Source organism: Alligator sinensis, unplaced genomic scaffold, assembly GCF_000455745.1.
Source record: "Alligator sinensis unplaced genomic scaffold, ASM45574v1 scaffold43_1, whole genome shotgun sequence".
Lineage (NCBI taxonomy): Eukaryota > Metazoa > Chordata > Crocodylia > Alligatoridae > Alligator > Alligator sinensis.
Genome location: NW_005842092.1, coordinates 1,308,616 through 1,335,118, shown reverse-complemented (window position 1 = coordinate 1,335,118; position 26,503 = coordinate 1,308,616).

Sequence of the window (26,503 nt, the reverse complement as noted above, 5' to 3'; positions counted from 1 at the left end):
GGGGGGCGCTAGGGGAAACAAGGTCTCCCCCAAACCCTTCTGGTCCCCCCTAGTGAGTTTATAGATGGTCACCAGGTCCCCCCTCAGCCTTCTCTTGTGAAGGCTGAACAGGTTCACGCCCCTTAGCCTCTCATTGTAGGGTCTGCCCTGCTGTCCCCGGATCATGCGGGTGGCCCTCCTCTGGACCCTCTCAATGTTGTCCACATCCCTCTTGAAGTGGGGTGCCCAGAACTGGACACAGTACTCCAGCTGCGGCCTGACCAGTGTCACATAGAGGGGGAGGATCCCCTCCTTGGCCCTACTTGAGATGCACCTGTGGATGCACGATAGGGTCCGGTTAGCCCTGCCGACCGTGACCTCGCATTGTCAGCCCATGTTCATCTTGGAGTCAATGATGACTCCAAGATCGCTTTCTGCCTCCATGCTCTCAAGAAGGGAGTTTCCCATCTTATAAGTGTGCTGCCGGTTACTACTGCCCAAGTGCAGCACCCTGCACTTGTCTATATTGAAATGCATCCTGTTTTTGTTAGCCCACCCTTGCAACCTATCCAGGTCTGTCTGCAGTCTTTCCCTCCCTACTAGTGTGCCCACATCACCCCAAATTTTGGTATCATCAGCAAATTTGAACAGGTTGCTTTTCACGCCATCGTCCAAATCGCTGATAAAGAAGTTGAATAGTGCGGGCCCAAGGACCGAGTCCTGGGGGACTCCGCTGCCCACTTCCCCCCAGGTCGAATATGACCCATCCACCACCATCATTTGAAAAAAGGAAAAATGTTGAATTTGGGGTTACTGGCATACATTTCCAGCTGCACAAGTAGACTCAACTGTAATCAAGCCTCCAAGAAAACAAATGAGAGTGATTTTGGTTGAGCTCGGTTGATTTCCCTGTGAGATAGCACAGTATTTCTTTTGTGTTCATCCCTAATTGACTCATCCTCTCTCTATCACATGATGGGTTGTCCTACCCTTTGTGACCTGTCTCAGCAAACCAGAATCAAGTTCAAAACATAGCAAACCAGAATCAAACTGGAGGTTTGCCATAATCAGAATTTATACCTAGGCCAAGATCTTCAAAACAGGAACCTAAAAATAGGCTCTTAAATATGAAAAATGATTAAGTTTCTCAACTCTATTTGAAAATTGGGCCAAATCTATTTAAGAGATGAGATACAGATTCAGGAGACTTTATATAGTTATGGCCTTTTGAAAATTTATGACTGGACTTTGGCCCAGATTTCAAGTGCTTTTGCCATTCAAATCTAATATTTAATGTAAGTCCATGAAAACTTCATCTGATATTTATGGACACCTTGATTATATCTTTAGGCAAAGCCCTTTATGCAAGGAGTGGAACAGAAGGTCTGCCACTCAAGGGGTGGAAATCAGAAGACAGCAAGATTAAGGCATTTTGTTGGTCTTTCTGAAAGGGAGCTGGCATACACCAGCAGTAAATTACTGTCTTTTCCCATGTTGGCAGAGTTATTTTAGCCAGCGAATATGGGGAATGGAATTGAAAGCTTGCCCACTAACTGCCCATTCCCCACTCCTGGCTGTAGAGAAGGGATAAGTGGAACAGACAAGCCCAGAACCAGGATCCACATAGACAACAGAGGAGTTCAAAGGAGTAAGAATTTCCCCCCACCAGACTCCCTTCCATAGGCATGCAGCCCATGTCAGAAGCTGGCCTGGGGTCTCCTGGAGTCCTTTGCATACATTGAACGCATAAGGAAAAGGACAAAGAAGTGGCATAAATCAAGAGTGTGAGAAATGTTGCTCATGTTCTGATCTCTGATCCCCATATAAATCTGGATTAACTACTCTCTCTAAAGCTGGGGGAGTTAGCAGAGAATTATAAGAGAATAATTTATGGCCCAGTCCTGTGAGGTGTACCCTCAACTCCTACTGAGACTATTTTCTGGCAACAAACCTGCAGAAGCTGGTCCCATATTATTTGGAAAACAGGAAATGAAAAAGGATTTCCTCAAGGAAGGGAGATTCTGAAGGGTGTGGAGAACCAATTCTTAAAGGGCTATTTGAGCTAATGCCAAGTACAAAGGGGGAAAAGAGACATAAATCCTAAGGCAAGGGTGACTGGAAACTAAAGTAATTAAGATATAATTTATTTACCAAAAAGAAAAGTTAAACCAGATCAAAAAGCCCTAGAAAAAAACAGAATTAACTTATTATATATGTGCATATGTGTGATAGATCCCAATGCCAATTATGTTTTGTGCTAGCATGTATATGTGCATATATGCGTGTTGTTCAAATGCCCATTCAAGTGAAGGGAGGCACTACGTGATACAGGCTTCCTCATCCCCCTTCATCCTCAGATTTTCTGTGTTCCTGGAAATGATACAAAACTTCACCTTCAGCATGTCACTGGCCTTAACATAGGTCAGGTATCAAGGGCAGAGATTTCTTTTTCTTGAAAAAAAATTCTTTACCTTTACAATATACATAGTCAAATGCCATGGCTCTAAAATATAAGTTGTGTTTCTGATTGGCTTTAAAGTATTTATAATGCAAAAATATACAGCAGGGAAGCACATAGTACATCTTTTCCAAATAGCTGCATGCGAGCTGTTTTACAGAACTATTGTAGAGCTCTATAAATCTGCTAGCTAATACCATTTTAGAAGCCTGACCTTCCCTTTTGAGACCTGATTCAGGAAGGGACAGGACTTATCCAGAATAGAATAGTATTGCTTTAATTAGTTTGTTAGATACTTACTACATTTTATTTTGGTCTTGAAGCCAGCCAGAGTAGCAGTATATATGCAGGTGGACTGAATGTTTGTGTACATTTAGTAAATATGGTTATATAGGGACCTGCTATGCCCATGTAATTGTTCACATTGTTCTTGTTGTGTAAAAACCAAGTGACACAACACTTCTTAAGCACACGTAAGCTCTAGGCATGTGAGCGGCTCCGCTAAATTTAATGGAACTGCTAGAATGCTTAAAGTTATACATGGGCTATAAGTACTTCAAGCACCTTCAAAGAAAGCAAGCTTAACATTTTTAACATACTACTTAATTTCTATATTTAGAAATAAATTACTCCAGGGGAAAATTACCCAGACAGAATACACTCTTAAATATTTTAAATGCAGGTTTATTTTTCATAATTGTTGCATGAACCCTGGGAAGATACATCTGTTGCTAAAAATAAAACTCCAGTAAAATATGTAGGAATAAATTTGACTTTCAGTGGCAGCTTCATTTCCATAAAGACAGCACCATTGAAGGAATATACCTAAAATTAGGTAATTTATTTATGGATTACTTAAACTTCATTTGCATACCACTACATTGTGAATCAAATCTGTTTGCTTCAGTTAGTCATAGGTATAAGTCAATGCACTCTATTCTGAGATCCTGAAGTTAGACACTAAACTTTATATCAAGGTACCTAAGTACCGATCTGCCAAGCAGGGGCATCAAAGATTTAGCCCATAGGCCACATCTTGCCCACAAAGCCCTATCATCTGATCTGCAGGGTAGGTCTCCGAGTGGCCCCAAACACCACATGTTGCATGTGCTGGCTCCTGCCCTGGCCTCACACGCTGTGAGAGGTGCATGGGACCAGTCTGGGACACATGCTATACAAGGTGCCAATGCCACACTGGTCTGACAGTGCTGGATTAGGCCCACCAACAGCCCTGCATGCAGTATGTGAGGCTGGGCACATCATGTGCTGCATAGGATGTGTGGGGCTGGAGCCAGCATGCACACTGCATAAAGCATGTGAGGCCAGTCCAGGGCATGTGCGAGCTGTGCACGCAGGACCCATTGTGGGCCTGATCTGACCTTTGGGCTAGCTGTGTGCCCCTCATCCAGCCCATGGGGCTGGATGAGTTTCATACCCCTGATCACAAGTATTTAGACCCAGGGCAGGAACCACAGGTGCCAGAGTGTGGCACATACAGCCATTTTGTTCAGCATACCACAGCCAGTCTGGACTCTGGGCAGGACTCTGATGCTGGCCATGGAGCCCAGGCTGCTCGCAGCAGGTGGTGGGGAAGCTGCAAGCAGCTGCACCGGGGTCCATGGATCCCCAGCCCAACTCGTTGCTGGTGGCAGGTGTGTACGTGTCTTGGAGTGGACAGCAAGGAAGGGGCCGCGGCCGGGGCTGCACTGCCACAACAAGGATCAGGCCTCTTGCAGCTCCCCCACCATCCATCCCTGACATGTCAACATTTTACAGGTTGAGGCTGCAGGATTTTTTGATAGTCTGCCCAAAAATGTTGCTGACCCCTGATTTAGCCACCCTCACTCCTAAGGAAAACAACTCCTAAATAGCTATGAAAATTTACTCCCTAACTTATGCCATCTCTTAGGAGATACCAGGACTGTCACTGGTAAACAGGCCTTGCCTACTCATTCCTGCTCTACACATGCCATATGCTGAAAAAATGTCATTCAGTTACTGTTAAAGCAGTGCAGAGCATATCATGTGACACTCAAGAGCCTGCCCAAGCCTGAGACTCTGAGAGCTTTACTGTGCAGGTAAGCAGACCTTGTTTTCTTGGCAGTGGTCTTAAGGTTCACTGTGGAAACAGCATAGACATATCCTCATTTTCATGGTATTTAAGTCAGTGGCAGGTGTATATAAGTATAATTTCTGAAAATCAGCTCACTTCAATTTAGACACTCAACATGCTTAAGTGCTCTACGTTAGTCACCTAGGGTGCCTACACACGTGCTCCGACACATTCTGATTAGAACATGTTGGAGCAGACTCAATTAATCAATTAATTGAGGCTGCTGGAGTGTTGTAATCAGAATGCTCCACCGTGCTACAGCATTCTGTGTCTTCAGATTCTCACATTTCAAAATGGTGGCAGGGATGCTTTGACTAAAGCTTGTCCTACAAGCTTTAGTTAAAACATCCCTGCTGCCTTTTTAAAATGTGGGATTCTGAATACACTCTAATTAAAACACTCCACCCCAGAGCATGTGTATAGGCACCCCTAGATTAAAGATTTGGTGCTCTAAATTTGTTTTGCCAGGTTATAAAACATATATAATTGAGAGGCATAAAATAAGCCCACAGGGATGAGACTAAATTCTGTTTCATTGGTCTGAGGAATATCTGAACTAGACAAACCAAAAACACCTTGGAATTTGGAGAATGCTTGCTCTAGAGGTGAATTTTACAGCTCATGGTTTACCTCTAAAATAACGTTCTAAGTGTAACTGAACCTTGGAGAAGTTCTGATCCAGATCTCAGCTATGCACCTTGTCCTAAATCTGCTAATTACTATGAAAAAAGCATGCTATCTTATTTTAGATACACATTTTAATTGAAACATTTTAATTGTAACTGCAGCAGCTGTAGAACTTCAAAATGTTTTCAGGCCCTGTTTTCATCAAAGTTATTGCAAACGGCTTCTCTTTCTCTTTTTGTCTAATCTTCATTGACTGGGCATGAGCAAGCAACAATAAATTCCCAAATGTCTACATTTGACTAGAAATAGCAATTATTTAACACCCAGTAATATGCTGCTCAAACTTGTTTGGCATTCTTTCAATACTCATTGTTTACTGTTTATCTGCACAACAAATTAGAATGTCTCTGTTAGTACAAAAGAACACAGGATTCAACATAGTGGACACATCTAAACGTGTTACTGCACATTTGTGTAGTTTACTGTGCAGTAAAAACCCTTAACCAAGTAGCAAATTTAAGTGGGATTAGTTACTGTGCAGTAATGCATATGTAGATGCAACCCACTAGGTGACCAGCCTCAGGCCAGCCCCAGGACTGCAGGCTAGGAGCCTCTCCTACACTAGGGCTGGGCTGCCTCCATTTTGAGCCCTGGGGCAAACAGACAGGAAGCCTGAGGGCACTCTAGGTCCATATGTTCCCCTGGGCAGGGCCACGGCCTAGCTGTGCCTGCCTGTCAGCACCCCAGCACTGCTGCCTGGCATCACACTGCCACGTGGCTGCCAGGACAGCACTATCTAGGCTGATGCAGCCTCTGGCCATGGCTGTTAGCCCTCTGGGCCACTTGCAGGCAGCTTCTGGGTAGCAGGGCCTCCCAGAAGTGTGGTGCATGTAGGTGGCCATGTGCCACCTACATGCACCACACACCCCAGCAGCCTGCCCTGTGCCTGCAGGTGCTGTGGAGCATTGAGTTTGCCACATGGCTGCCAATCCCATGCCATGGCCTTGTGCTGGGTGCTGCAGGCAGCTGCCCAGGCCCAGCAGTACAGGGACAGCTATGTGGTGGCCCAGAGTGCCAGTGTGGGACCCCCCCATGGCCTCGTCCTCCTTGTCCAGGCCCATGCCCATGCCCATGTCATAGTATCATAGTACTTAGGGTTGGAAGGGACCTAAACAGATCATCAGGTCTGACCCCATGCCCTGTGCAAGAACGGGTGCCAGAATCATATCACCCCAGCCAAATATCTGTCCAGCCTCCTCTTGAAGACCCCCAAGTTAGGAGAGAGTACCACCTCCCGTGGGAGCCCATTCCAGAGCCTGGCAGCCCTAACTGTAAAGTAATGTCTCCTGATGTCCAGCCTGAACCTTCTCTCTAACAATTTGTGGCCATTATTCCTAGTAATCCCAGGTGGTATTCAGGAGAACAGAGCCTCCTCCAATTCCCACTGGTCTCCCCTGGTGAGTTTGTAAATGGCCACCAGATCCCCTCTCAGCCTTCTCTCCAAAAGTTCCCTAACTAAGTCATCCATGACCCTAGGCATGGCGGTGCCTCCCCTGGGTCCATCCACAATTCTAGTGGGGAAGATGTCCTGGTCCCTGTTCATGAATGTGGGGGCAAAAAATTCATTAAAGAGGTCAGATTTTTTGTGTCCATGCCCTCCACATGGGACTCCAGCTGGCCCAAGGAGGAGACTGGTAACCTCATGGTAGGGGGCAGGGACATGTAGTGCAGCCACAGGTAGCCCTCCAGGTGGTGGACACTGTGGGGCAGCCCAGGAGGCCAGGGACTGGCACGAGGAGGTGCAAGACCAGGCAGATCAGGAGTTCCAGATGCCCTGCCACCCAGTCCCACACCTGGCCCTGCCCCACTGCTCATCCCGGCTCTATGGAGCCGGAGCTACCTGTACCAGCTGCAGTACCAGGACTACATGCCAGCCCTGCTGGGCCTGGACACCACATGCCAGAGGGGGAGCTGCTCACTTCAGAAAAGCACTGGATTTCATTTCCCTGGGTGAGCCCCCCCCCACCCACTGTACTTGCCATGGCATCTGGACCCATGGGAGAACAGCCAGAGGCCAGGATGCTGGCTGCCTGCCCCCGGGCTCTGCCCTGTAGGCACCCTCACCCCATTGTCCCCCACTCCAGGACACCACAAAAAGCACTTTGTACATAGTCTGCATAGTAAAAAGGACCTTTTATTGTTGGTGGGTGGGACAAGTGGTGGAGTGGTTCTGTTAGGGAGGGAAGAGGAAGTGAGGAGGGGGGCTTTGTATGTTGGGGAGGGAGTGGGGAGGAGGGCTCTATTTCATGTGAGGGAAATAAAGACTTGTTCTTGTGACATGTCTGTAGTGAGTGTTGTGCTGGGACGGGGGGCGGGGAGAGCATGGGTGGAAGTGCAGGTGGACTAGAGTGGGGAGTGCTGGAGGAGGTGGTCAGCTAGATCCTCCTGAACCTAGTGCCCTGCCCCACACTGGAGGGTGCATGGATGTCTTGGTGCCTCGGTGTGGGGGCGGGTCTGCCGCTGTTGCTGCTGCCACAGGTGGTGCTCCCACTTCCAGGCATCCTCTGCCCACCGTGCCTCCTTCACTCAGGTCTCAATGAACAGTTCCCCTGGGCCTTGCAGATGTTATGCAGCATGCAGGCTGCAAGAATGACCTAAAGGAGGTTGTCCTTTGTGAACTTGAGGCAGGCAGTGAGGGTACACCAACAGCCCTCAAGTAGTCAAAGGTGCACTCCACCAGGATGTGAGTCTAGCCCAGGCATTTGTTAAAACGGGGATCCAGGTGACCTGTGTAGGGCTGCATCAGACAGGGCAGGAGCAGGTAGGCAGGGTCCTTAATGATCAGGGGCAGGACCACAAGGGTGGCCAGAAACAGGCCTGGTGCCACTGGATCGAAGAGCCCACTCTACATGAGGCCCAGCAGGACAGAGTTTTAAAACACATCAGCATCATGGGTGCTGCTTGCCCAGCCAGCACTTATGTGCATGAATGTGCTGTGGTGGTCCATGATGGCCTGCAAGAGCATGGAGTGAAATCCCCTGTGGTTATAGTAGGGCTGGTCTATGTGGGGTGGGCATGTGACAGGGATGTGGGTCCCGTTCAGGGCCCCAATGCATTGGAGGAATCCCAGGGCATGGAACACCAACACCACCACCAGGGGGTCTTGGATACGAAGCACAGTGTCCCCCCAGCATGTCCTGGAGGGCTCTGCACACCTCTGGGACAACCTCCCCAGCAGTGGTTTTGCCTACGCCAAACAAGTGTCCAACATGCTGGAGGCTGGTGAGTGTGGCCAGCTTAAGGAGGGCGAGGGCCAGCAAGTTTCCTGTTGCTCCAGGTGGGGCTGGAGCTTCTGGAGAAAAACCCAGACGGTGGCCTGGGTCAGTCAGAATGCATCCAGCCACTGCTCATTGTCCCAGGTGTGCTGGACAACATGCTGCCACCAGTCCTGGCTGACACTGTGGGCCCAGGGGCGGTGGGGCTGGAGGCCCAAGAAGGCAATGGGAGCCCTGGTGGTGGCACCCTGGAGCCCCTCATCAGTGTCCCTACCTGTGGGAGCTGCACAGAGGTGGCAGGGCAAGATGGCCATAGGCCAGGTGGTGGTCAATGCAGTGAGCCAGCAGGGTCATCGCAGCGGCCAGCAGGAGCATGGGGCACTGGTTGTCACTGCCAGGGGTAGGGGCTGATGCAGCCATAGCATGGGGAGGCAGAGTGGGCAAAGAAAGAGCTGCCGTGTGCTGCCCCTGCACTTGGCATGCTGCTCCTGGGCAAGGAAGGGTAGACATGCCTACTGAGTGAAAGCCAGGCCCTTCTGAAATCACTTGGTAAAACTCAATGGGTGTCTACACATGCCACTATGCACTGTTGTTCCTGTGCCATCATTTAGTACTTCCTTTTAAAAGTACTTAAAATCCTGTTTGCATCAAAGACATTGGCCGCATCTACATGTGACGTTATGTCACCGTAGCAACGTGCTATGGTGACATAACATCTGCGGGCAAGAACTGTGATGCCGCAGCTATGTCACCATAGTGATACCCTCCCTCATTATAGCACACTGCTATGGTGACGTAGTGCCTAAAAATAAATGTGTACAGCGCGTACTTTGGAGGTACTAAACAACAGCGCAGTTAGACCCAGTATTGTGCCGTGCATGCTGCGCTCAGTTATTTTTAGGCACTATGTTGCCATAGGGATTTGCTATAAGGGGGAGTGTGTCACTATAGCAATGTAGCTGTGATGTCATGGTTCTTGCCCGCAGGTGCTACGTTGGTGCTAAGTTCTACAGGGTAAAGATTGCAGCAGAGGTCAATGACTTCAGAAGTTAAGGAGCAAGCTATTTATTCTTCCTTCTAGTCATTTGTGGAGTGGGAGCATATTTTTACTTGCTTTTCCATTTGATGATCTTCCCCTAGGGTGGTCTAAGTCCAACACTTAGGAGACATGGTTCTATTCCCATTTTTACAGTTGCCCTGCAAGTTAGCCCAGAACGGCATTTGATGTTTGTATGATAGATTTCCCCATTCATGAAGCTTCCCCATTCCACACTGGGATGGAACAAAGACTTTTCAAAGGTTTCTTGCAAAAAGGGAGAGAGTGAGAGTAGTTAGTCCAGGATATCTTGGTAGTAAAAGAAAACATCCAAGGAGAGCCAATTTTAAGACCATGTTCCAATGCATATTTGATCAGTTATTCAAAGTGGAACAGCCCCAACAGGAGAATTTGAGGTCAACCTGACCAAGACCTACCAAGAGCTTAGTAGCCATGGCATGCACCTGGGATGTGAAAGGCTGAGTGTTTAATACCTGGTCTGAAATGGTCATAGTGGCAACTTAAATCTTCCACATATCCCAAGTAATTTCATTGACCCTGCTATTGTACAGTGTCTCCCTCTTTTCAAGCAGAAGTTTTTTCTGGATATGAGACACTTTGAAAAAAAAGAAACTTGGGCCAAGTTCTGTGAAAAAAATATAGTTTTGGCAAATCAGCATTTTCCAATGAAAAATTTGCTCATATAAGTTCTCAAACACTTCCAGTCTCTGCTCTTCTTTTAGCCCATCTCTAAAATGGGGTTCATGATACTGATCCCATTTGAAAAGCACTTCGAGATCTACTGACAGAGTGATATATCAGGGCAAATGGCCAGGACTACAAAAAATTTAGGACCCTGGTCTCACCGAAGTCAGTGGGAGTCTGGCACCTAAGTCAAAATGAGGCACCTAAATATAATTGCAGACCTGGATCTAAGTGAAACACAAGTTCAGTCAAGCCTGGATTGTAGTCACATGTTGTCCTGAAACATGGCACTGAAATGCTTGCTCATGCTTTGGGCTACCTTCTGCTCTGTGCTGCTGTATAATTAAAGGTAAATGTGGTAACCACCTTTCTTTCCACCACCATATAAATAGTACGGAAGTGTCACTAGCTAGCACAAAAAGGAGAACTAGGAAGGGACTAAGCTATTGGCTACTGCACTGTAGCTCTCTTTAAAACAATTAAACTGCTTTTCCCCTCTGAGATAAAATGCTAGAAACATAAACTTTCTCTTTGGGGCATTTCTACAATGCAAACACTTCCTTGGCCCATTACATTTGTTTGAGGGCTCTGACATGTTGCATTTTTCTAATGCCCTAGATTGTCACTGTAGTTCACCTGAAGAGAGAGCTAAAAGTAAACCTCTGTTTTCACCTCAAGTTAAGAGTTAGATTCTGTTCAAGATTCTGTGTGATATAGTGGTGATGGTTTTTCCAGGAAATGCAACATAGATTTGGATTAATTTAACTATAATCCATTTTATGAACACTCATGGTCATTATTATTGTTATATGTATGTCCAACTTTGCTAGGCACTGTATAAAAAGATACAGACTGCCTCAAAAAGCTTGCAGATTAAATAGATTTATGTTTGCAAATTGGCAATTTCCCATCAAATCCCCCAGAATTAGGGTTAGGAAGTGCCCGGTCATTCAAGGGAACAGGAAGATTTTATATTCTTCCTGTCCTTTAAGTGGTTCTCATTAGCCCATGTAAAATGGAAGTGTAGAGCTGTGAGGAAAGCAAGGCCTGCGACCCAGATGGTTCCCATCTGAAACAAATAGAAAGGAAATAGGAGGAGCCATGGCTCTGTCCCCCAAACACTAGACACCACTAGCCATGAGTTGGCCAACCATGTACAGGCTATATACCACAGAAAAGACATCATTAATGTCCTGCCCTACTTCCCTCTACATCTAAGAGCTCAAGGAGAACTTGTCCTTCTAGCACTCTTAAGTACACCTTATCCTTTCCTTTAAAAAAAAAAGCATATGAAGGTCATGGTGAATCCCAATTGCTTGGAATTCATGGCACTAGCACTCAAAACTGGTAACCTTTGACCTTTTGACTTCTGGCCAAGTCCAAAATAATTTTCTAATTTAAATGAAAAGTTTAATTTTACACTGAGGTAACTTTTTCATCACTGTAGGTCAGAATCAGCTATGTTCCCTTGTTCTAATAATGCCTTATTCTGTAAGAGATCCTAAATGGTATCACTTACATGTTATGATACTAGCTAAAGCAAGAGTGACAGTTAGCTTAAAGAACCTTGCTCTAAGACAGGACTGTCCAACTGGCAGCTTGTGGGCTGTATACAGTCCACAAGGGACCAGCATGTTCCCTGTGGGCCACATGCAACTCAGAACTAGTTAAAACATGGCCCACAGGCCCCAGCAGCTGCCTCTCCTGCCACTGAGCAGTGGGGGAGAGTCCAGGGGTCCATGCACCACCTGTACAGACCATGAAGTAGGAAGCAGAGGAGAGGGGCTGTGCACTCCTACTGCCACAGCCCATGCAGCAGGGGTAGGAGGGGCTGCTTGGTGGCTGCTGCTGCAACACTCACAGTGGGAGAAAATCCCAGGGGAACTATCCCCCACAGCATGCAAGTCATGTGGTATACAGCCCGGGGGCCACACGCAGGCATCACATGTGGCCACTGATGGTACCAGAATTGGACAAATTTGCTATAAGAGAACAGGCTACACACGTACAGCTTCTCAATTGTATGGTACATCAAATTCTCTGGTAGCACAGTAAGTATACCTCAGCTTGGGAGCAAGTGCCAAAACCCAATCCCACTCAGAAAGACTACTCAATTGACTAAGACTTGTAGCTAACATGCAAAAGTATTTAACAAGACCTACCAAAATTGTGAAAGAGGGCAATATCTATGAAATCCACAAAGAAAAAAGAAAAGAAAAGAAAAGAAAAGAAAAGAAAAGAAAACTTACTGAAAATAAAATGCTGACTCTACAGAGGAAGCCACCAGTCCTCATGATGCTGCAGCCCAGCCATGCTGGGGGGGAAGAAAGGAATGGGGGCTGCTGGTATGAAGGGCAGCCCAAGATGGCTGCCACCCCTGCTCCTTGCTGCTGATTGGCTGAGGGCTGCCTGTCATGTGAGCCTACAAATTGATGGTGAGGGGTGGGGTGACATGACAGATAGACCTCACATTCAATCAATGGGAAGGGGCGGGGTCACCGGGGCCCCTTGGCCAATCAGAGGCTTGTGGGGGGCCCACCACAATCAGGCCATGAAAATGGCAACCAGCCCCACAAACTCCCTGCAAAATCAGCCAGCCACCTCTTCAAGGTGGGTAGACTCCTAACTATAACTAGCAGGAAAGGGAGAGGTTGAAAATCCCCTTGGTACAGTGGCTTGAACAGTTGGGCCTCAAAATGAAACAATGCCAGTTCCTCTTTGCGGAGGGTTGTTCAATAGAGACAGTTGTTATTTATAGATTCATAGACATTTGGGCTGGAAGGGACCCCGGAGGATCTTCGAGTCCAGCCACCTGCCCCAGGGGCAGGAAGTCAGCAGGGATCATAGGATCCCAGTAACATAAACATCCAAATGTGTCTTGAAGGCGTTCAAAGTGGGTGCTTGAACCACCTCCAGCGGCAGTCTATTCCAAACCTTGGGGGCTCGGACAGTAAAGAAGTTACTCCTTATGTCCAGCTTGAATCGGTCGTAGCGGAGTTTGTGACTGTTCAATCTTGTCATCCCTTGGGGTGCTCTGGTGAACAGACGTTCCCCCAGATCCTGGTGAACAGCTCTAATAAACTTATAGGTGGCCATCAGATCACCCCTGAGCCTGCGCTTTTCTAGGCTGAAGAGTCCCATGGCTCTCAGCCTCTCATCATAAGGTCTGTTTTCCTGACCTCTGATCATGCATGTGGCTCTTCTCTGCACCCACTCAAGCTTCTCCACATCTTTTTTGAATTGTGAACCCAAAACTGGATGCAGTACTCTAGCTGCGGCCTCACCAAGGCCGAGTACAGTGGGAGAATGACGTCCCAAGATTTTCATGAGAAGCATCTATGGATTCAAGCAAGTGTTTTGCTCGCTTTACTAGCTGCAGTATCATATTGAAGGCTCATGTTCACGTTATGGTCAATCATAACCCCCAAGTCCTTTTCGTCCATAGTGCTAATCAGCGTAGCACTGCCAAGCCTATAAGCATGCTGCAAGTTTTTTCTCCCAAAGTGGAGAACGTTGCATTTTTCGGTGTTAAACACCATCAGGTTCTCATCCACCTATTTCCTGAGCCTATCAAGGTCAGCCTGGATCACCCTCCTGTCCTCAGGTGTGGATGCTTTACCTCAGAGTTTGGTGCCATCAGCGAACTTGGCCAGTCCACTTCTGACTCCAATGTCCACAGCATTAATGAAGATGTTAGACAATATAGGCCCAAAGACAGAGCCTTGAGGGACCCCACTGGTCACTGCGCACCACGATGATTGGCTACCATCAACCACCACCCTCTGGGTCCTACCACGGAGCCAATTCCCCAGCCAGCAGATTGTGGTGAGGTTGAGGCCACAGTTAGCCAGTTTTGCCAAGAGGTGATCATGGGATACCAGATCTAAGGCTTTTTTAAAGTCAAGATATATGATGTCAATCTCTTCCCCCCTGTCCAGGGGATAGGTCACCTGGTCATAAAAGGAAATGAGATTGGTCAAGCAAGACCTACCTGCAACAAACCCATGCTGGGTATCCCTCAGGATATTGCCATGAGCTAGTCTGTTAAGGATGGCCTCTTTCATAATCTTTTCCAAGACCTTCCCCAGGATAGAGGTCAGGCTGACGGGCCCATAGTTTGCCAGATCTATTTTCCTCCCTTTCTTGAAGATAGGCATGAGCGCTAGGAGATCTCTCGAATATCCATGCCAGGGCTGAACTATGATGTTTGCCAGCTCCTTGAGTACCCTTGGGTATAAACCATCAGGACCAGCTGACTTGAAGGTATCCAGCCTGTCAAGGTGTTCCTTCACGAGGTCAGCTTCAATGGAGGGTAAGGAATCTCCCTCAGCCGGGCCTCCCTGACCCACAGTGGGCAGGGGCGTCCCATGGGACTGGTGAAAAACTTATGCAAAACTGACTCAAACCCATTTAGCAAGTTTGCTTTTTCATGGGCATCGGTTGTTAGTTGTCCCATCTGGTTTAGCAGGGATCCAACGTTGTCCTTGCTTTTCCTCCGGCTCCCAGTGTCTAAGACCAAGTGTCCTTCAGGTCAAGTGTCTAAGATGCTTATTTTAGGTCTGTCCTTTAAAAAACAATAGGAAGTAGCAGGTTTCCAAGCTAGGGCCAGCTATTGGTAAGTATGCTTGGAGCCCCACAGACTAATCCTTGCGCTTCTTTTCCGACCTTCTCTAGGACCTTGGGCAAAGTATGAACCTATCTGCAGTGCTCAACATTCCTACTCTCTTCCAAGTGCCATCCCTGGTTTCTTGTGGCACCCATTCCAGCCTTCCTGCTGCTCCTGACTTGCTGTGCAGCCTCTGGTCCCCCATATGCCAGGCAAGTTCCTCCGTCAGGGTACTCCACAGAATGTCTATACCTTATCACCAGAGAAGGCGGTGTATCCATATGTCCAGAGAATCGTAGCTCAAAGTAGAGCGGCTTGATGGAAATGGCAGTTACTAAGGGTGTGCGAAATGAGGCGTATTCAATTTGGATTTGGCCTGAATTGGGGACAGCGATTCGATTAATTGATTCGGATCACTGTCCCTGATTTGATTTGGCTGAATCCGAGGAGTCAATGCTGATTTGGAGAATCAGTGGTTCAGCCATAGACACAGCTTTAAATGTTTTTTCTATATAACTTGAGGTACCAGGTAAGACTCATGAACGCTGCGATGCTGGGGCAGATGGAGTGTCCCACAGCAGCGTGTGGGGGGGCCCCCACATGCTTGGCAGTGAACCCAGAAGTGAACCAGAAATACTTCCAGTCCATTTCCAGGTCTGCCGGGGAGCACACGGCGGGGGGGAGCCCCCCCCCCCCCGCACGCCCCCGGCTCAGCAATTGGCCATGGGAGGACCCTGGATACCCCCCCAGAACCAGGAGGTACCAGTTGCTGAGTGGGGGAGATGCGGCAGGGGAGCTCTGCATGCTCCCCGGGTGACCCAGAAGTGTACTGGAAGTCCTTCTGGTCCACTTCCAGGTCTGCTGCTCAGCATGCTGGGGAACCCCCAGTACTTCTGTGGGATACTTTATTCGCCCCAGCATCGCAGCGTTCCTGAGCCACCTGGTACCTTGAGGCATGTTGAAAAAAATATTTTAAGCTGTGTCTATGTCCAAATTGCTGAATCTTTCCAAATTTGATTCGGATAGATTAAAGAGTTTCCTGATTCAATTTGGATTCAGAGATTCGGCTGCTGAATTGGGCCAAATCTCTGCCATGTTGAATCAGGGACCAAAGCTTCACACAGCCCTAGTAAGTACTTGAAAAGTAGCTTCATCAGTATATATTTCGAAATACAGGATGTTCATTGCAAAAATCTCTAACACCAGTATTGTATGAGACTATTACTCAGAGTTGAGAGGCAGAGGAAAGGATTCTCCAGGATAGTAGATCCACTTGACATGGAAGATGTTTATATTTAGCTGAGTTGGACAACATGACCATTGTTCTTATAGGCACATTTACAGGCCCAGGTACCATACAACTGATCAATCATGCCCGAAAGATCAGACAAGCTAAATGGACAAAACAGGCAGACAGTGAGAGCGGAAACAGAGGCACAGAGAGGTGAAGTCACCGGCCCCAAGTCATCTGTAATTTCAGTGATAGAGCTGGGAATAGGACAGCGTTGCCTACACCAAGACCACTACGCTATCCATGTGATTACTATCCTTGCCATCCTTTTTGATCTGTATGAGCAGTGAACAGTCCTAGTAATGGAAAAGATTAGTAATGAAGTCACATGGAATTTAAAGCTACTATATATATTGAACCATTTAATCATCATATAAATTAATAGTTTATTTAATAGACTAGACAGGCAATTAAATAGCTGGCATGTGTCAAAAGCTAATATGTTTCAAAGTCAACCTACTTTTAGTATAATTAAAATCCATTCTGCAAAGATTAATTATATACCCACTGGTCAGCTCCTAGTTTCATTATTATTAATACATCACAATGTATTAATACATTTCAATAACTCAGAAATAAATGATGGCTTAATTGTAGGAAGGAAGGGCCCTTTTGTTATAAGCCTTGAGTTCATCAGTTGGCAATGACAGAGGAGGAAAAAGACGTGGATGTGTTAGTTTATCTCAGGATGACCATGAGGCACCAGTACAATGAACCATAAAAAAGTGAATATGAACTTTGAATGCATCAGCTATAGGATAGAAAAGTATTAATGCCATCATACAAGCCTAGTAAGAATTCATCTGGACATGGCACACTGATTCAGAACAAAGCAATTTTAGTTTTTACTGGCTGTAATTCCTCCATCAGCAAATATCTGTGACTTGTATTAGCAAAACGCCTGTGTTTCATCCCCTTCTAATGCTGGCCAACAACGTGGATAACAACTTCCTATTGTTATCTATTACTCTGTTTTTTCAAGTGGCAGAAGTCTGTCTTGTAGATCTAAAGGTTCCAACCCTGCTAATGACCCATGTGCGTAGCTGCAGGAGTCCACATGATGGAAAATCTGTTTTTTCAGCTGGTTGTTTTAAAAAACTCCAGTAATCATACAAAAAGAGACAAGCAAACAAACAAAGCCCCCAAAATACAACCTAATCGAGCAGACAGGTTGCAGGTTCAAGCACTTATAATTTAGGATATGTATGACATCTTGCCTCCCCCCCCAACCTTTCACCTGGATTATGAAAGATACTGTAATGAAATGAATGTGTACTTTTTGCCTACATGCCTTCTGCCTCAGAATGGTTCTGCTCTGAAGATTTTGCTAAAGAAATTATGATGTGTGGTAAATGAGTTAGGTGGTAATGGAAAGAAAAACTATAGTATGAAGACTGAGGGAAGTGAATATTAATTTGGAGAAATGGGTTCTATCCCTGCTCAGCCACAAGAGACCCCAGTAATGCAAGGCAAAAGGAAAAGATAGCCTCCTGATTAAGGCACTTGTGTTCCTTATTTTCTGGTGCTCAACTTGGGATGCTGTGGAATAATTTACAGAAGCACTGAACAACCAAAGCATTTTTCCCCAATTCTTTGCAGTCGATAGATATGTCATTTGAATACAGATGTACTTCATAAGGCAAAGTACCCCCAACAAGTCAAATGCTCAGTGCCTCAAAGTTGGATGCCGAAACTTGGGAGACACTTTAGACTATTTTAGTTATAAAGCCTCAGTTTCCATTTCTATAATGGGCTGCTATATGTATAAATTCATTAAAGTTTATGAAGCAGTCAGATGTTACAGAAAGATTACATTGGCAAAATACAGGAAGAAATTAGTAAATCTGCATTCAATTTGGAATCTGGGTGGTGGAGATTTATTACGTGCTGAATCCACACTTTAAATGGAGAAAATAAAAAAATATTGAATAACTACCTATCCAAGGAAGAAAAACATTACATGATCATATACTTAAAGACCATATTATCATACATATGCACAGGGGACTAAATAGTAGTTTTATAGGAAGCTTTAATTCTGTCATTTGCAGGAAAAAAACAAGATAGATATATTTGAGTGCTTAAAAATAACAGAATGCAACCCTAAGTATGATATTACTATAACTTTTTAAAAACTTTTTGGGGGTCCATTTTCTTTCTTCTGCCATTCCTATTCCTCCTTGGCTTCTCTTTCCCCTTATTTCTATCAATTAATGCATACTTTTATGCCTGTAACTCTTTAAAAAAAATGTTAAAAAACAACCAAACAAGAAAGTGTTTTTGATATTCTAGAGCAGCTTGACAGCTGGTGTAAATTACTGTAGCTTCATTGTTTTTGATAAGTCATTTATTTTTATTTGCTTATCCTTTTGTGCATCTTTCTGGAGAGTCAAGAGAGGAAGCAGGGTACAGAATGCTGCAAATCAGAAACAGAGAACAGGGATTGCTGCACGTGGGTTTCTCATGCTCGTGGTCTACAGTGAACAGATAAGTTCCAAACACACTGCAGAAGGAGGTGAGCAGCAACAGAGCTGAATTCATAGACAGAATAAGTAACAAGTACAGTCATGGGCAACTGGTGCCACCTGAGTCAGGGGGGGTACATGCCCCCCATCCCAGCAGCCAGTCAGTGACTGGGGGGGAGTTCCCCCACGGCCAGTTGTGCTGACCGGGAAGCACAAGTGGCGCTCCTGGAAGTGCCAGCAGTGCTTCACCTGGTGTCCCTGCTCCCCAGCCGGTGCTCACAGGAGTGCACCAGCACTCCCGCCTGCCTCACCACCAGTAGCCTAAGTGGGGAGTGCTGCCTGTCACGGGGTGCGCCAGCACTCTCAGGGGTGCACGTGCACCACCTACGCATCGCCACTGAGTACAATATCCAAGGTTCATTCACCTGCAATTCTCTCAATGTCATATATGGCATCACCTGCTTACAGTGCCCATCTCCTGTCTACATCAGACAGACAGGACGCTTTTGATGTGCAAGAGTGCAACACTTATCTGACACGAGCTGCAGAAACACAAAGGCCTGTGTCAGAATACTTTAACCTCCCTGGACACTCCATCGCTGACCTCAGGATTGCTGTTCTCAGGCATCAAAATTTTAAAATCCAGTTTAAACAGGAAATTGTGGAACAATAACTTATCAACAGACTGGATTGTGTTAAGTATGGTTTAAACAAAGACTTAGGGTTGTTATCCCATTACTGAAATTAGCTTTTGTGATTCCTTTGTTCCTGCAGTTTCTTTGCTTGTTTGCTTTTCCCTCTCTCCCCCTTTCTCTCCCTCCTCTTTTCCTACCTTTTGTAAGTAAACCACTCAATCCACTTTACATACTACTCGCTGCTTGTCCTTTCACAGCATCTGATGAAGTGAACTCAAAATGATAAAAACTTGTGATCTCTCATAAAATAGATAGATAGATAGATAGATAGATAGATATCTTATTTAATTAGCCTAAAAGGTGCATATCTATTCCACCTTTTTCATGCCTGAAAGTTCAGTGGATCTTCAGAGATCAGGCTAGATGTTTACCAGGAGCTGGACTACAGATTTTACTATGTAGATGATCAGTGAACATAACTTTTAGGCTAGCAGTAAGGTCAACCTAAGCTATCAACATAGACAAAGTCTTTCGTGACATCAAGTCAGGAAGCTGATAAAAGTAATGCAAATATAATTTCCCCATTGTGTTCTTTCTTTTAAAAAAAATCCCTGAGACAGACCTCTATACAACTGGTACACAGTAAGCAGTTTGTAGTCTAATCATTTTTCTTTCCCCAAACATTATAAAATTATGCTATCCTCAGCAATGAAAACCCCCTTGAGAATTCACCTAGCTTTCCAGATCTTACATACTCGCTTTCTCCAGTATGAAAGCTAGGCTGAAGTGCCAGCTGTTTAGAAGAAATAATTATTACAGTACTTCCTGCTAGCACTTCAGATTTTCAAGAGCGGGGGGAAGCAGCAAGTTACCTACACACTGCATTATAAATTCTTTGTCTTTTTTACTCCCTTGCAGCCTTCTTCCTTATTCAGTAAGTGGGCTCCTAAGCTAAAGATTCATTTTGCTAAGGGCTAGCATTCCAGAAAGTAAATCCCTATAAGCCATATTCATTGTGTCCTTTCAAATGAGATATTTTATAGCTTCACCTTGTCATAGGCATGCAGATTGTTTCAGCATTAAATATAATCTACACCTTCTAAATATTTAGATTGATGTATGTAACAAAAGAATATTGAGAAATGTCTTTTCACATGAGATTACAGAATACAAAAGCAATAACTGTAATTTGTGTTGCCGTTGTTCACAGCTTGCTCACTTCTTACAGTTAATTGCACAGAAAGAAACCATCATTTATTGCTGTTGCCTGTGTAAATTTTATTCACATACAGCAGTGTCACTTCCTTTTCCTTAAACTGCTTCTCTCATGATTAATGTAGCATGTGGGTGAGTAACTATATGGATAGATAGTCTGCTGTCCAATCAGTGCTCACCACTTGCTACTGTCCACAAAGGGACATTACAGCTGAGCTCTGAAACAGAGGACTTGTACATTGGGTTTTCAGTGGGTTGAAACCAACCAAATTAGCAAATCTGATTCAGTTGATTTCTGTTATCTTTACAAGGGATGAGTAAAGATGATGGGGCTGGTGTATTTGAAATTATTTTCCCATTCTGTAAAAATCTAGCACTTAGAATGAAAATATAATTGAACTATGGCACAGAAACAGATATCTTTGATCCTGCCTAGCTTAGTACAGAAGACATGACAGGCACACTTAATCCACTGTTTGTACAATATCAGCGGGCTGGCTTTAAGCAATGCACATTCCCAATGACTGAACGCATATATGAGGAAGGCCAAAATTCACATCATAAATAAAATTATTGCCATACACAGGCTCTCTTTACAATGTACACTAAAAAGCTTTAACTAATGAGGTCACATTTCTACAACTAGGGGTTCACTGTAAGCAGGATCTGCAGCTAGCACACTGTAGTGCACTGACACAAATTAGGATTCTCATTCTCTTTCCATATAGGTGAAATCTTAATACCACTATGTGCAAAAGTAACTGTGAAATACTTATTTTATACATACAATCAGGTGTAATACTGACGTTCAGCATTTCTACAGAGCGTCATGCCAAAGTGCCTTGCAAATATTAACTGATTAAGCCTCAGAATACCTCTTAGAGATAGGCTTATTTATCCCAGTTTTATGATAGAGGAGACAGAGGTTGAGAGATTAAGTGACTGCTGCAATTCTCACTGAAGCCAATGGAAAGACTCTCATCGGCTTCAATGGAACTTGAATCAGACCTTAAGTGATTTGTCTAATGCTGTTGAAATGTCAGTATTAGAATTACGTGTAGCTCAGAGTTACTGGGTCTGATCCTAATCTGTTATGCCATTTTTTTTTGCCTGCATAACTCCAGTGTTATGCTTGTGTAATTCCATTGATTTCAGTGGAATAACACTGGTTTAACAGAGTGGAGAATTAGGCTGTATGTTGTGTAGTTGAATATGCATTGCAGTGTTCTGCAGTTAGTTTTTCAGCATTACATTGCATTCCTTTCACAGCAAAAATAGAAGGCGGATGACAAGTTGGCTTTTCAGTTGTGACAGGACACCAAGTCATATGGCATGTCTCAGTGGATAACCACAGCATGACATGCCTTTCACTTCACTGAAAGGCATGTCATGGGTCAAAATGCTGCAGTCCCTTTCACATCTTTACAAACAATCCCATTCCGTTGTGTTCTTTCAGTTGTGACAGCTAAATAAAATGAAGAATATTTCTAATTTATGGCACCAAACTGTGATGAAGAATACATGGGAGGTTTATTTAAATAAAGCCTATTAACAATATTATAGTGTATGCCTGTCACAGATGAAAAAACTCTACGGATGACTGTAATCCATCCATTGTTTTATGAATCTACCGTACACCAGGGAGCATCACAAAACCCCACTTGGTGTCTTGGCATGCTAGATTTTATGTTTTCTGCCTAAACTAACAGATGTGTAAAATCACAAGCAGGAATAACTTTCCCTAGTGAATACTGTGTCTAAGGGAGGTCCTGAGTGTTGCTTATTCTAGCAAGTGTGTGAAATATTGCATTTGTGAAATGTGGAGCTGGATAACATGCCTGTGTAATTTAAGGTGCACATGATTGATCTGTAGGTCAGATCCTTCACACTTTGGGGAATACTGTGTCCCATTTTTCTGACTGTTAAAGCACAGGTATATTAGCAGTGTGCAACTAACACATCTTAGGAAGCTCTAGGGTATCCTAGATCATTTATCATTTAAAACAAAGGCTACACCTGACAATGCAGAAGTTGTCCCAGCCATTCTCCTTTCAGTATCAAGCCCTACAAGCCTCAGTGAAACCAAGTAACACAAAGAAGGCCCAAATTAAAGTGGCCACTTTTTCCTAATTGTGGGTGGGTACAGACGTTACACTTAATTTGCTTTAAGCACACAGAGAACGCTTTACAGCCATAACAGAACAGAAATAAAACATTTCAAAAGTGGCAGATCCCACTCTAAGTTAACCCTGGATGGATGGGTACTAACCTAAAGCACTTGTTGTTAGAGTGCTTTATCAAGCATCTCTGCCAGATCCCATCAGGGGTTAATGGAAAGCATGATCACCGCTATCCCAGGTGGCATTGTGTAGAGTTGTGCTCTAGCCTTGGGCAGAGCTCCTGTGCTCTGACTGAGAACCAGGCCAGCCCCCCCCCCTCGGTGTCTGATGCAAATCAGGGACAGCCTCTGCTCCCAGTCCTGCTCACAGCCTCATCAGGGCATAGGGGTGGCGGAAGGAGGGCTCCTGTCCCCACAGCTGCCTGGGGTGCTGTAGGGGAAGAGTCTGGGGTCTCTTTCCCAGCAGCCAACCCAGCTGGGCTGCAACGCACTTTGCTTGGGGGCAGGGGCTGCAGGGAAAGGTCTCCAGGGTGTCTCCCCCCACAGCAGCCCAAGCCAGGCAGAAGTGAACTGCTGCTGCAGTGGAGGATGTAGACCCCAGAGCCCTTTCCACATGGCAGTCCTGGACAGGCCACTCTGCTGGCTACAGCTGTCAAGAGGCTGGGTGGAAAGGGAGGACCTGGCCTGCCCCAGCCCCCAGCCAGCAAGTTGTGGGGGAGGGGGCCCTCATGGCAGGTGGGCTCCATTCCTCCTGCCACCACTGCTGACACCCACCAGCTAGCAGGGAAGCAGGGCTGGGGAGAGGGGAGGCTCTGGCAGCCTCCCGGGAGACATGCAGGAGCCCCCAGCATCAGTGTAGGCAGAGTGCGAACACCCCACCCAGTGAACAGCAAATGTTTGTGCAGTTGGCTCCCAATCTATCTTAGTGTTTGATGAGCATGATGAGTCAGAGTGCTTCTACCAGGGGCTTTTTGAACATCTGTACTTAGCCTATGTGTCTAACTCACCATTCCAAAGTACATGCTTCTTGTATCCAGATGTTTTCTTGGACATTGCGATACTTGCAACAATGAGTAACCAATAGGGTTCAACCTTTGCTGTTGCCTGTGGATATTGCCACAGTGAACCATGTCTTTGTCACCTGGAGACTGTATAGCTGGCATATGCTCTGCATGAGGCTACACCACGTGAGTGGTGCTTCTCACAGGTTGAAGTGTACATAAGCGTTCCTTGACTGGCTCACATTTTCTTTTTGGATGGGATGCAAAATGCAGTCCTTTTAACCAGGCAACAGAAAAACCATTTTCCCTCAAAATGCAAACAATAGGACCTACTGCATAACTTCCCCTCCTCGGAGAGAGGAAGGAACCACATGAGATAAATAGTGCATTCTGGAAGGCACGCACATACCATGCTGATGGGCATTGAGGCAGAGAATAAAGCTGGATTGCACCTTGAGAACCTTGTGCGGGCCGGGAGCAGTCCGAGGCCCTCGGGGGTGTGCGGCGGGCTGTGGCCAGCAGCCCTGGCACGCGGGTCAGGGAATACAGGCCTGCGGACTAGAATTAGGCACGGACGCTTAGCGATTGATTAAAGATTATTTTACTTACACCGTAGATGGTCGCGGTGCAGGCAGGAAAACTTGCTTGAGTTGCAGTTACAGACAGGAAAGAAGAAAAGCGGACAAGAATTCCTTCCACGCGAACCTCTAGCCCAATCCGGTTGAAGGCTCTAAACATGCGAGCCCGTCGTGTCAACCGAAGCGGCGACGGGGAGAGGCCAGAGGTTGATCAGACCCCTATAGCCTTCTTAAGGTACGCACTGGGTTCGATAGGCTCCACAGCGCTTAGAGTTCTTCACAAGACATGAAGCCCTCCTCCTCCAGATGGTTGTGGAGTCCTCCAACTTGGGCGGAAACCGCTCAAGCCTCTTATACGGCTAGCAAGCCAATCGCTAGCCGCCCCGTGGAAATAATTTAGAACTGGCCAATAGTGGGACACAAATTTGCATGTGGGTGGCGGGAACTCCTTTGCACCATGCATTTCTCTTTGCAACTAAGATATGCACCCTGCAAAGAAAGCTCCGAGTGGCAGGAAATAATTTAGCAGTGCCAAAGCACACACAAACAAAATCACACCCTTGGGTTGCGACAAACCTCAGGGTGCATCCAGACAAACATGGACATGTGGTGCCACATAGTGCACACAGCACACATGCAGGCATTCCCCACACTATGTTGTAGCACACGAGGGGGAAGGGGGGTGGGGATGACCCCAGAATATCCCAGAATCAAAAAAAAACCATGCCTAAAAAAAGCGGGGCAGTGTACATGGCAGCAGCACGTGCCTCCCAAAACCGGAACCTGGCCAGCTGAAGCCATGCTCTGGCTGCTGGCCAGGCTCCTTGCTGCAGGACTACCATGAAAGCAACTTCCAGAGACCCCCAGAATCCCAGGTAAGGCTGCTGGGGCCAGCACAGTTGATGACCCCAGCCTTCTCTGCTCGACCTGGGGCGATGTGTTGTGCGCCACAGCTCATATGGCACGGGCATTCCCCAGGAACAAATAGCAGCAGAACAAGGTGTGCCACTGTTACTTGTCCCTGGGGAGACGCACATTCCCAATTGTGAGGACACGTCCTCAGAGTTTATTTTTGTCCCTGTGGAGAGTGAACTTAAACATCAAACCCTAGACCTGTCAAGCTAAAAAACTAAAGGCCATATCTAGACTGCTTACTTACCATGCTCAGCAGTGCCAAGCTAAAACTGTTTTGCACAGGCTAGCTCCTGAACTGGAATTATTGTGTCGGCACCTTGGTGTACAGCTGAGCAACACAGTTAATTATTGTGGGTGCAGCACTGAACAAACTGGACTCCACTACTTCTGGTTCAGGAAGGGCATGGACAGAGCAGAGCAATATAGCTATATGTTTGAATATGGTGCTATCCAACATGGTTACCAAATGGTATAGACATGTTCAAATATTGAAAGACTGGGGCTTACCCTCTCTGGATCTCAGCTGACCAATCTGCAAAATAGGTAGAATTTTACCCATTTGCAACTGTCAGAGGCAAATTGTTGGGTTTAATGTATTATTTGTAAAGAAAGATTTTTGCATTCAAGATTCTTGAAATTTGGAATACATTACAATTCCTAAAGGGAGGCACCTTGATGACTGACCTGTATCTCTGGTAAGGATGGATATCAAACCACCAAGCTAGTTCTACAACCAGTACACTGTCCTTCCTCTCCTGGCAAAAACAATACTGCATGAAAATATTAAGTGAGTCTGAGAGACTGTTTGCCCTTAACTGCTTATATTTTTCTTTTTAAACTGCTGTAGAATATATGAATGACCTTGGATTTCAAAAGCCCCACACAGCAGTGCTAATGGCAAGGGGCAACAGCATATTTCTATATATTTGTACACTGAATGGTGTTTTTTTTTTTTTTTTACTTACAGCAGGCTAAACTAACATCTTCTATCACATCTTGCAAAGAAAAACTGTAAAAAATTAAATTGGGAAAACTAAATTATTTACACAATTTCATTTGTTAGATATTTTGGTACAGTTGAGCCTTGCTTCTTCCTAATAGCATAAGACTATTAGGAACTGTAATACTCTTCAGGGGATGTAAGATTTATCAACCCTTGCAGAATGGGATAGAAGCCAAGGCAGGAGATTAAGGGATACTAGTTAAATTAATCAACCTTCTCTATATATATTGGCCAGGAAAATGCAGTAGGTTGTTATTCATACATTTTACACAGTAGGAGCACAATTTGACCACAACCATATGTTGAATTTTATATTAAATGTTGGATCTTTCCAAAAACAACTCCATAAAAATGTCAATATTTTTTTTCAGACAAATAGCTCTATTCAATGAAAAAAAAAGGTGTTTACATGCAACAAAACAAAATAAAAAGGCCTATTTCCCCTGGCTTTCAGAAAGATGTTACATTTTAATCCTGGTTCA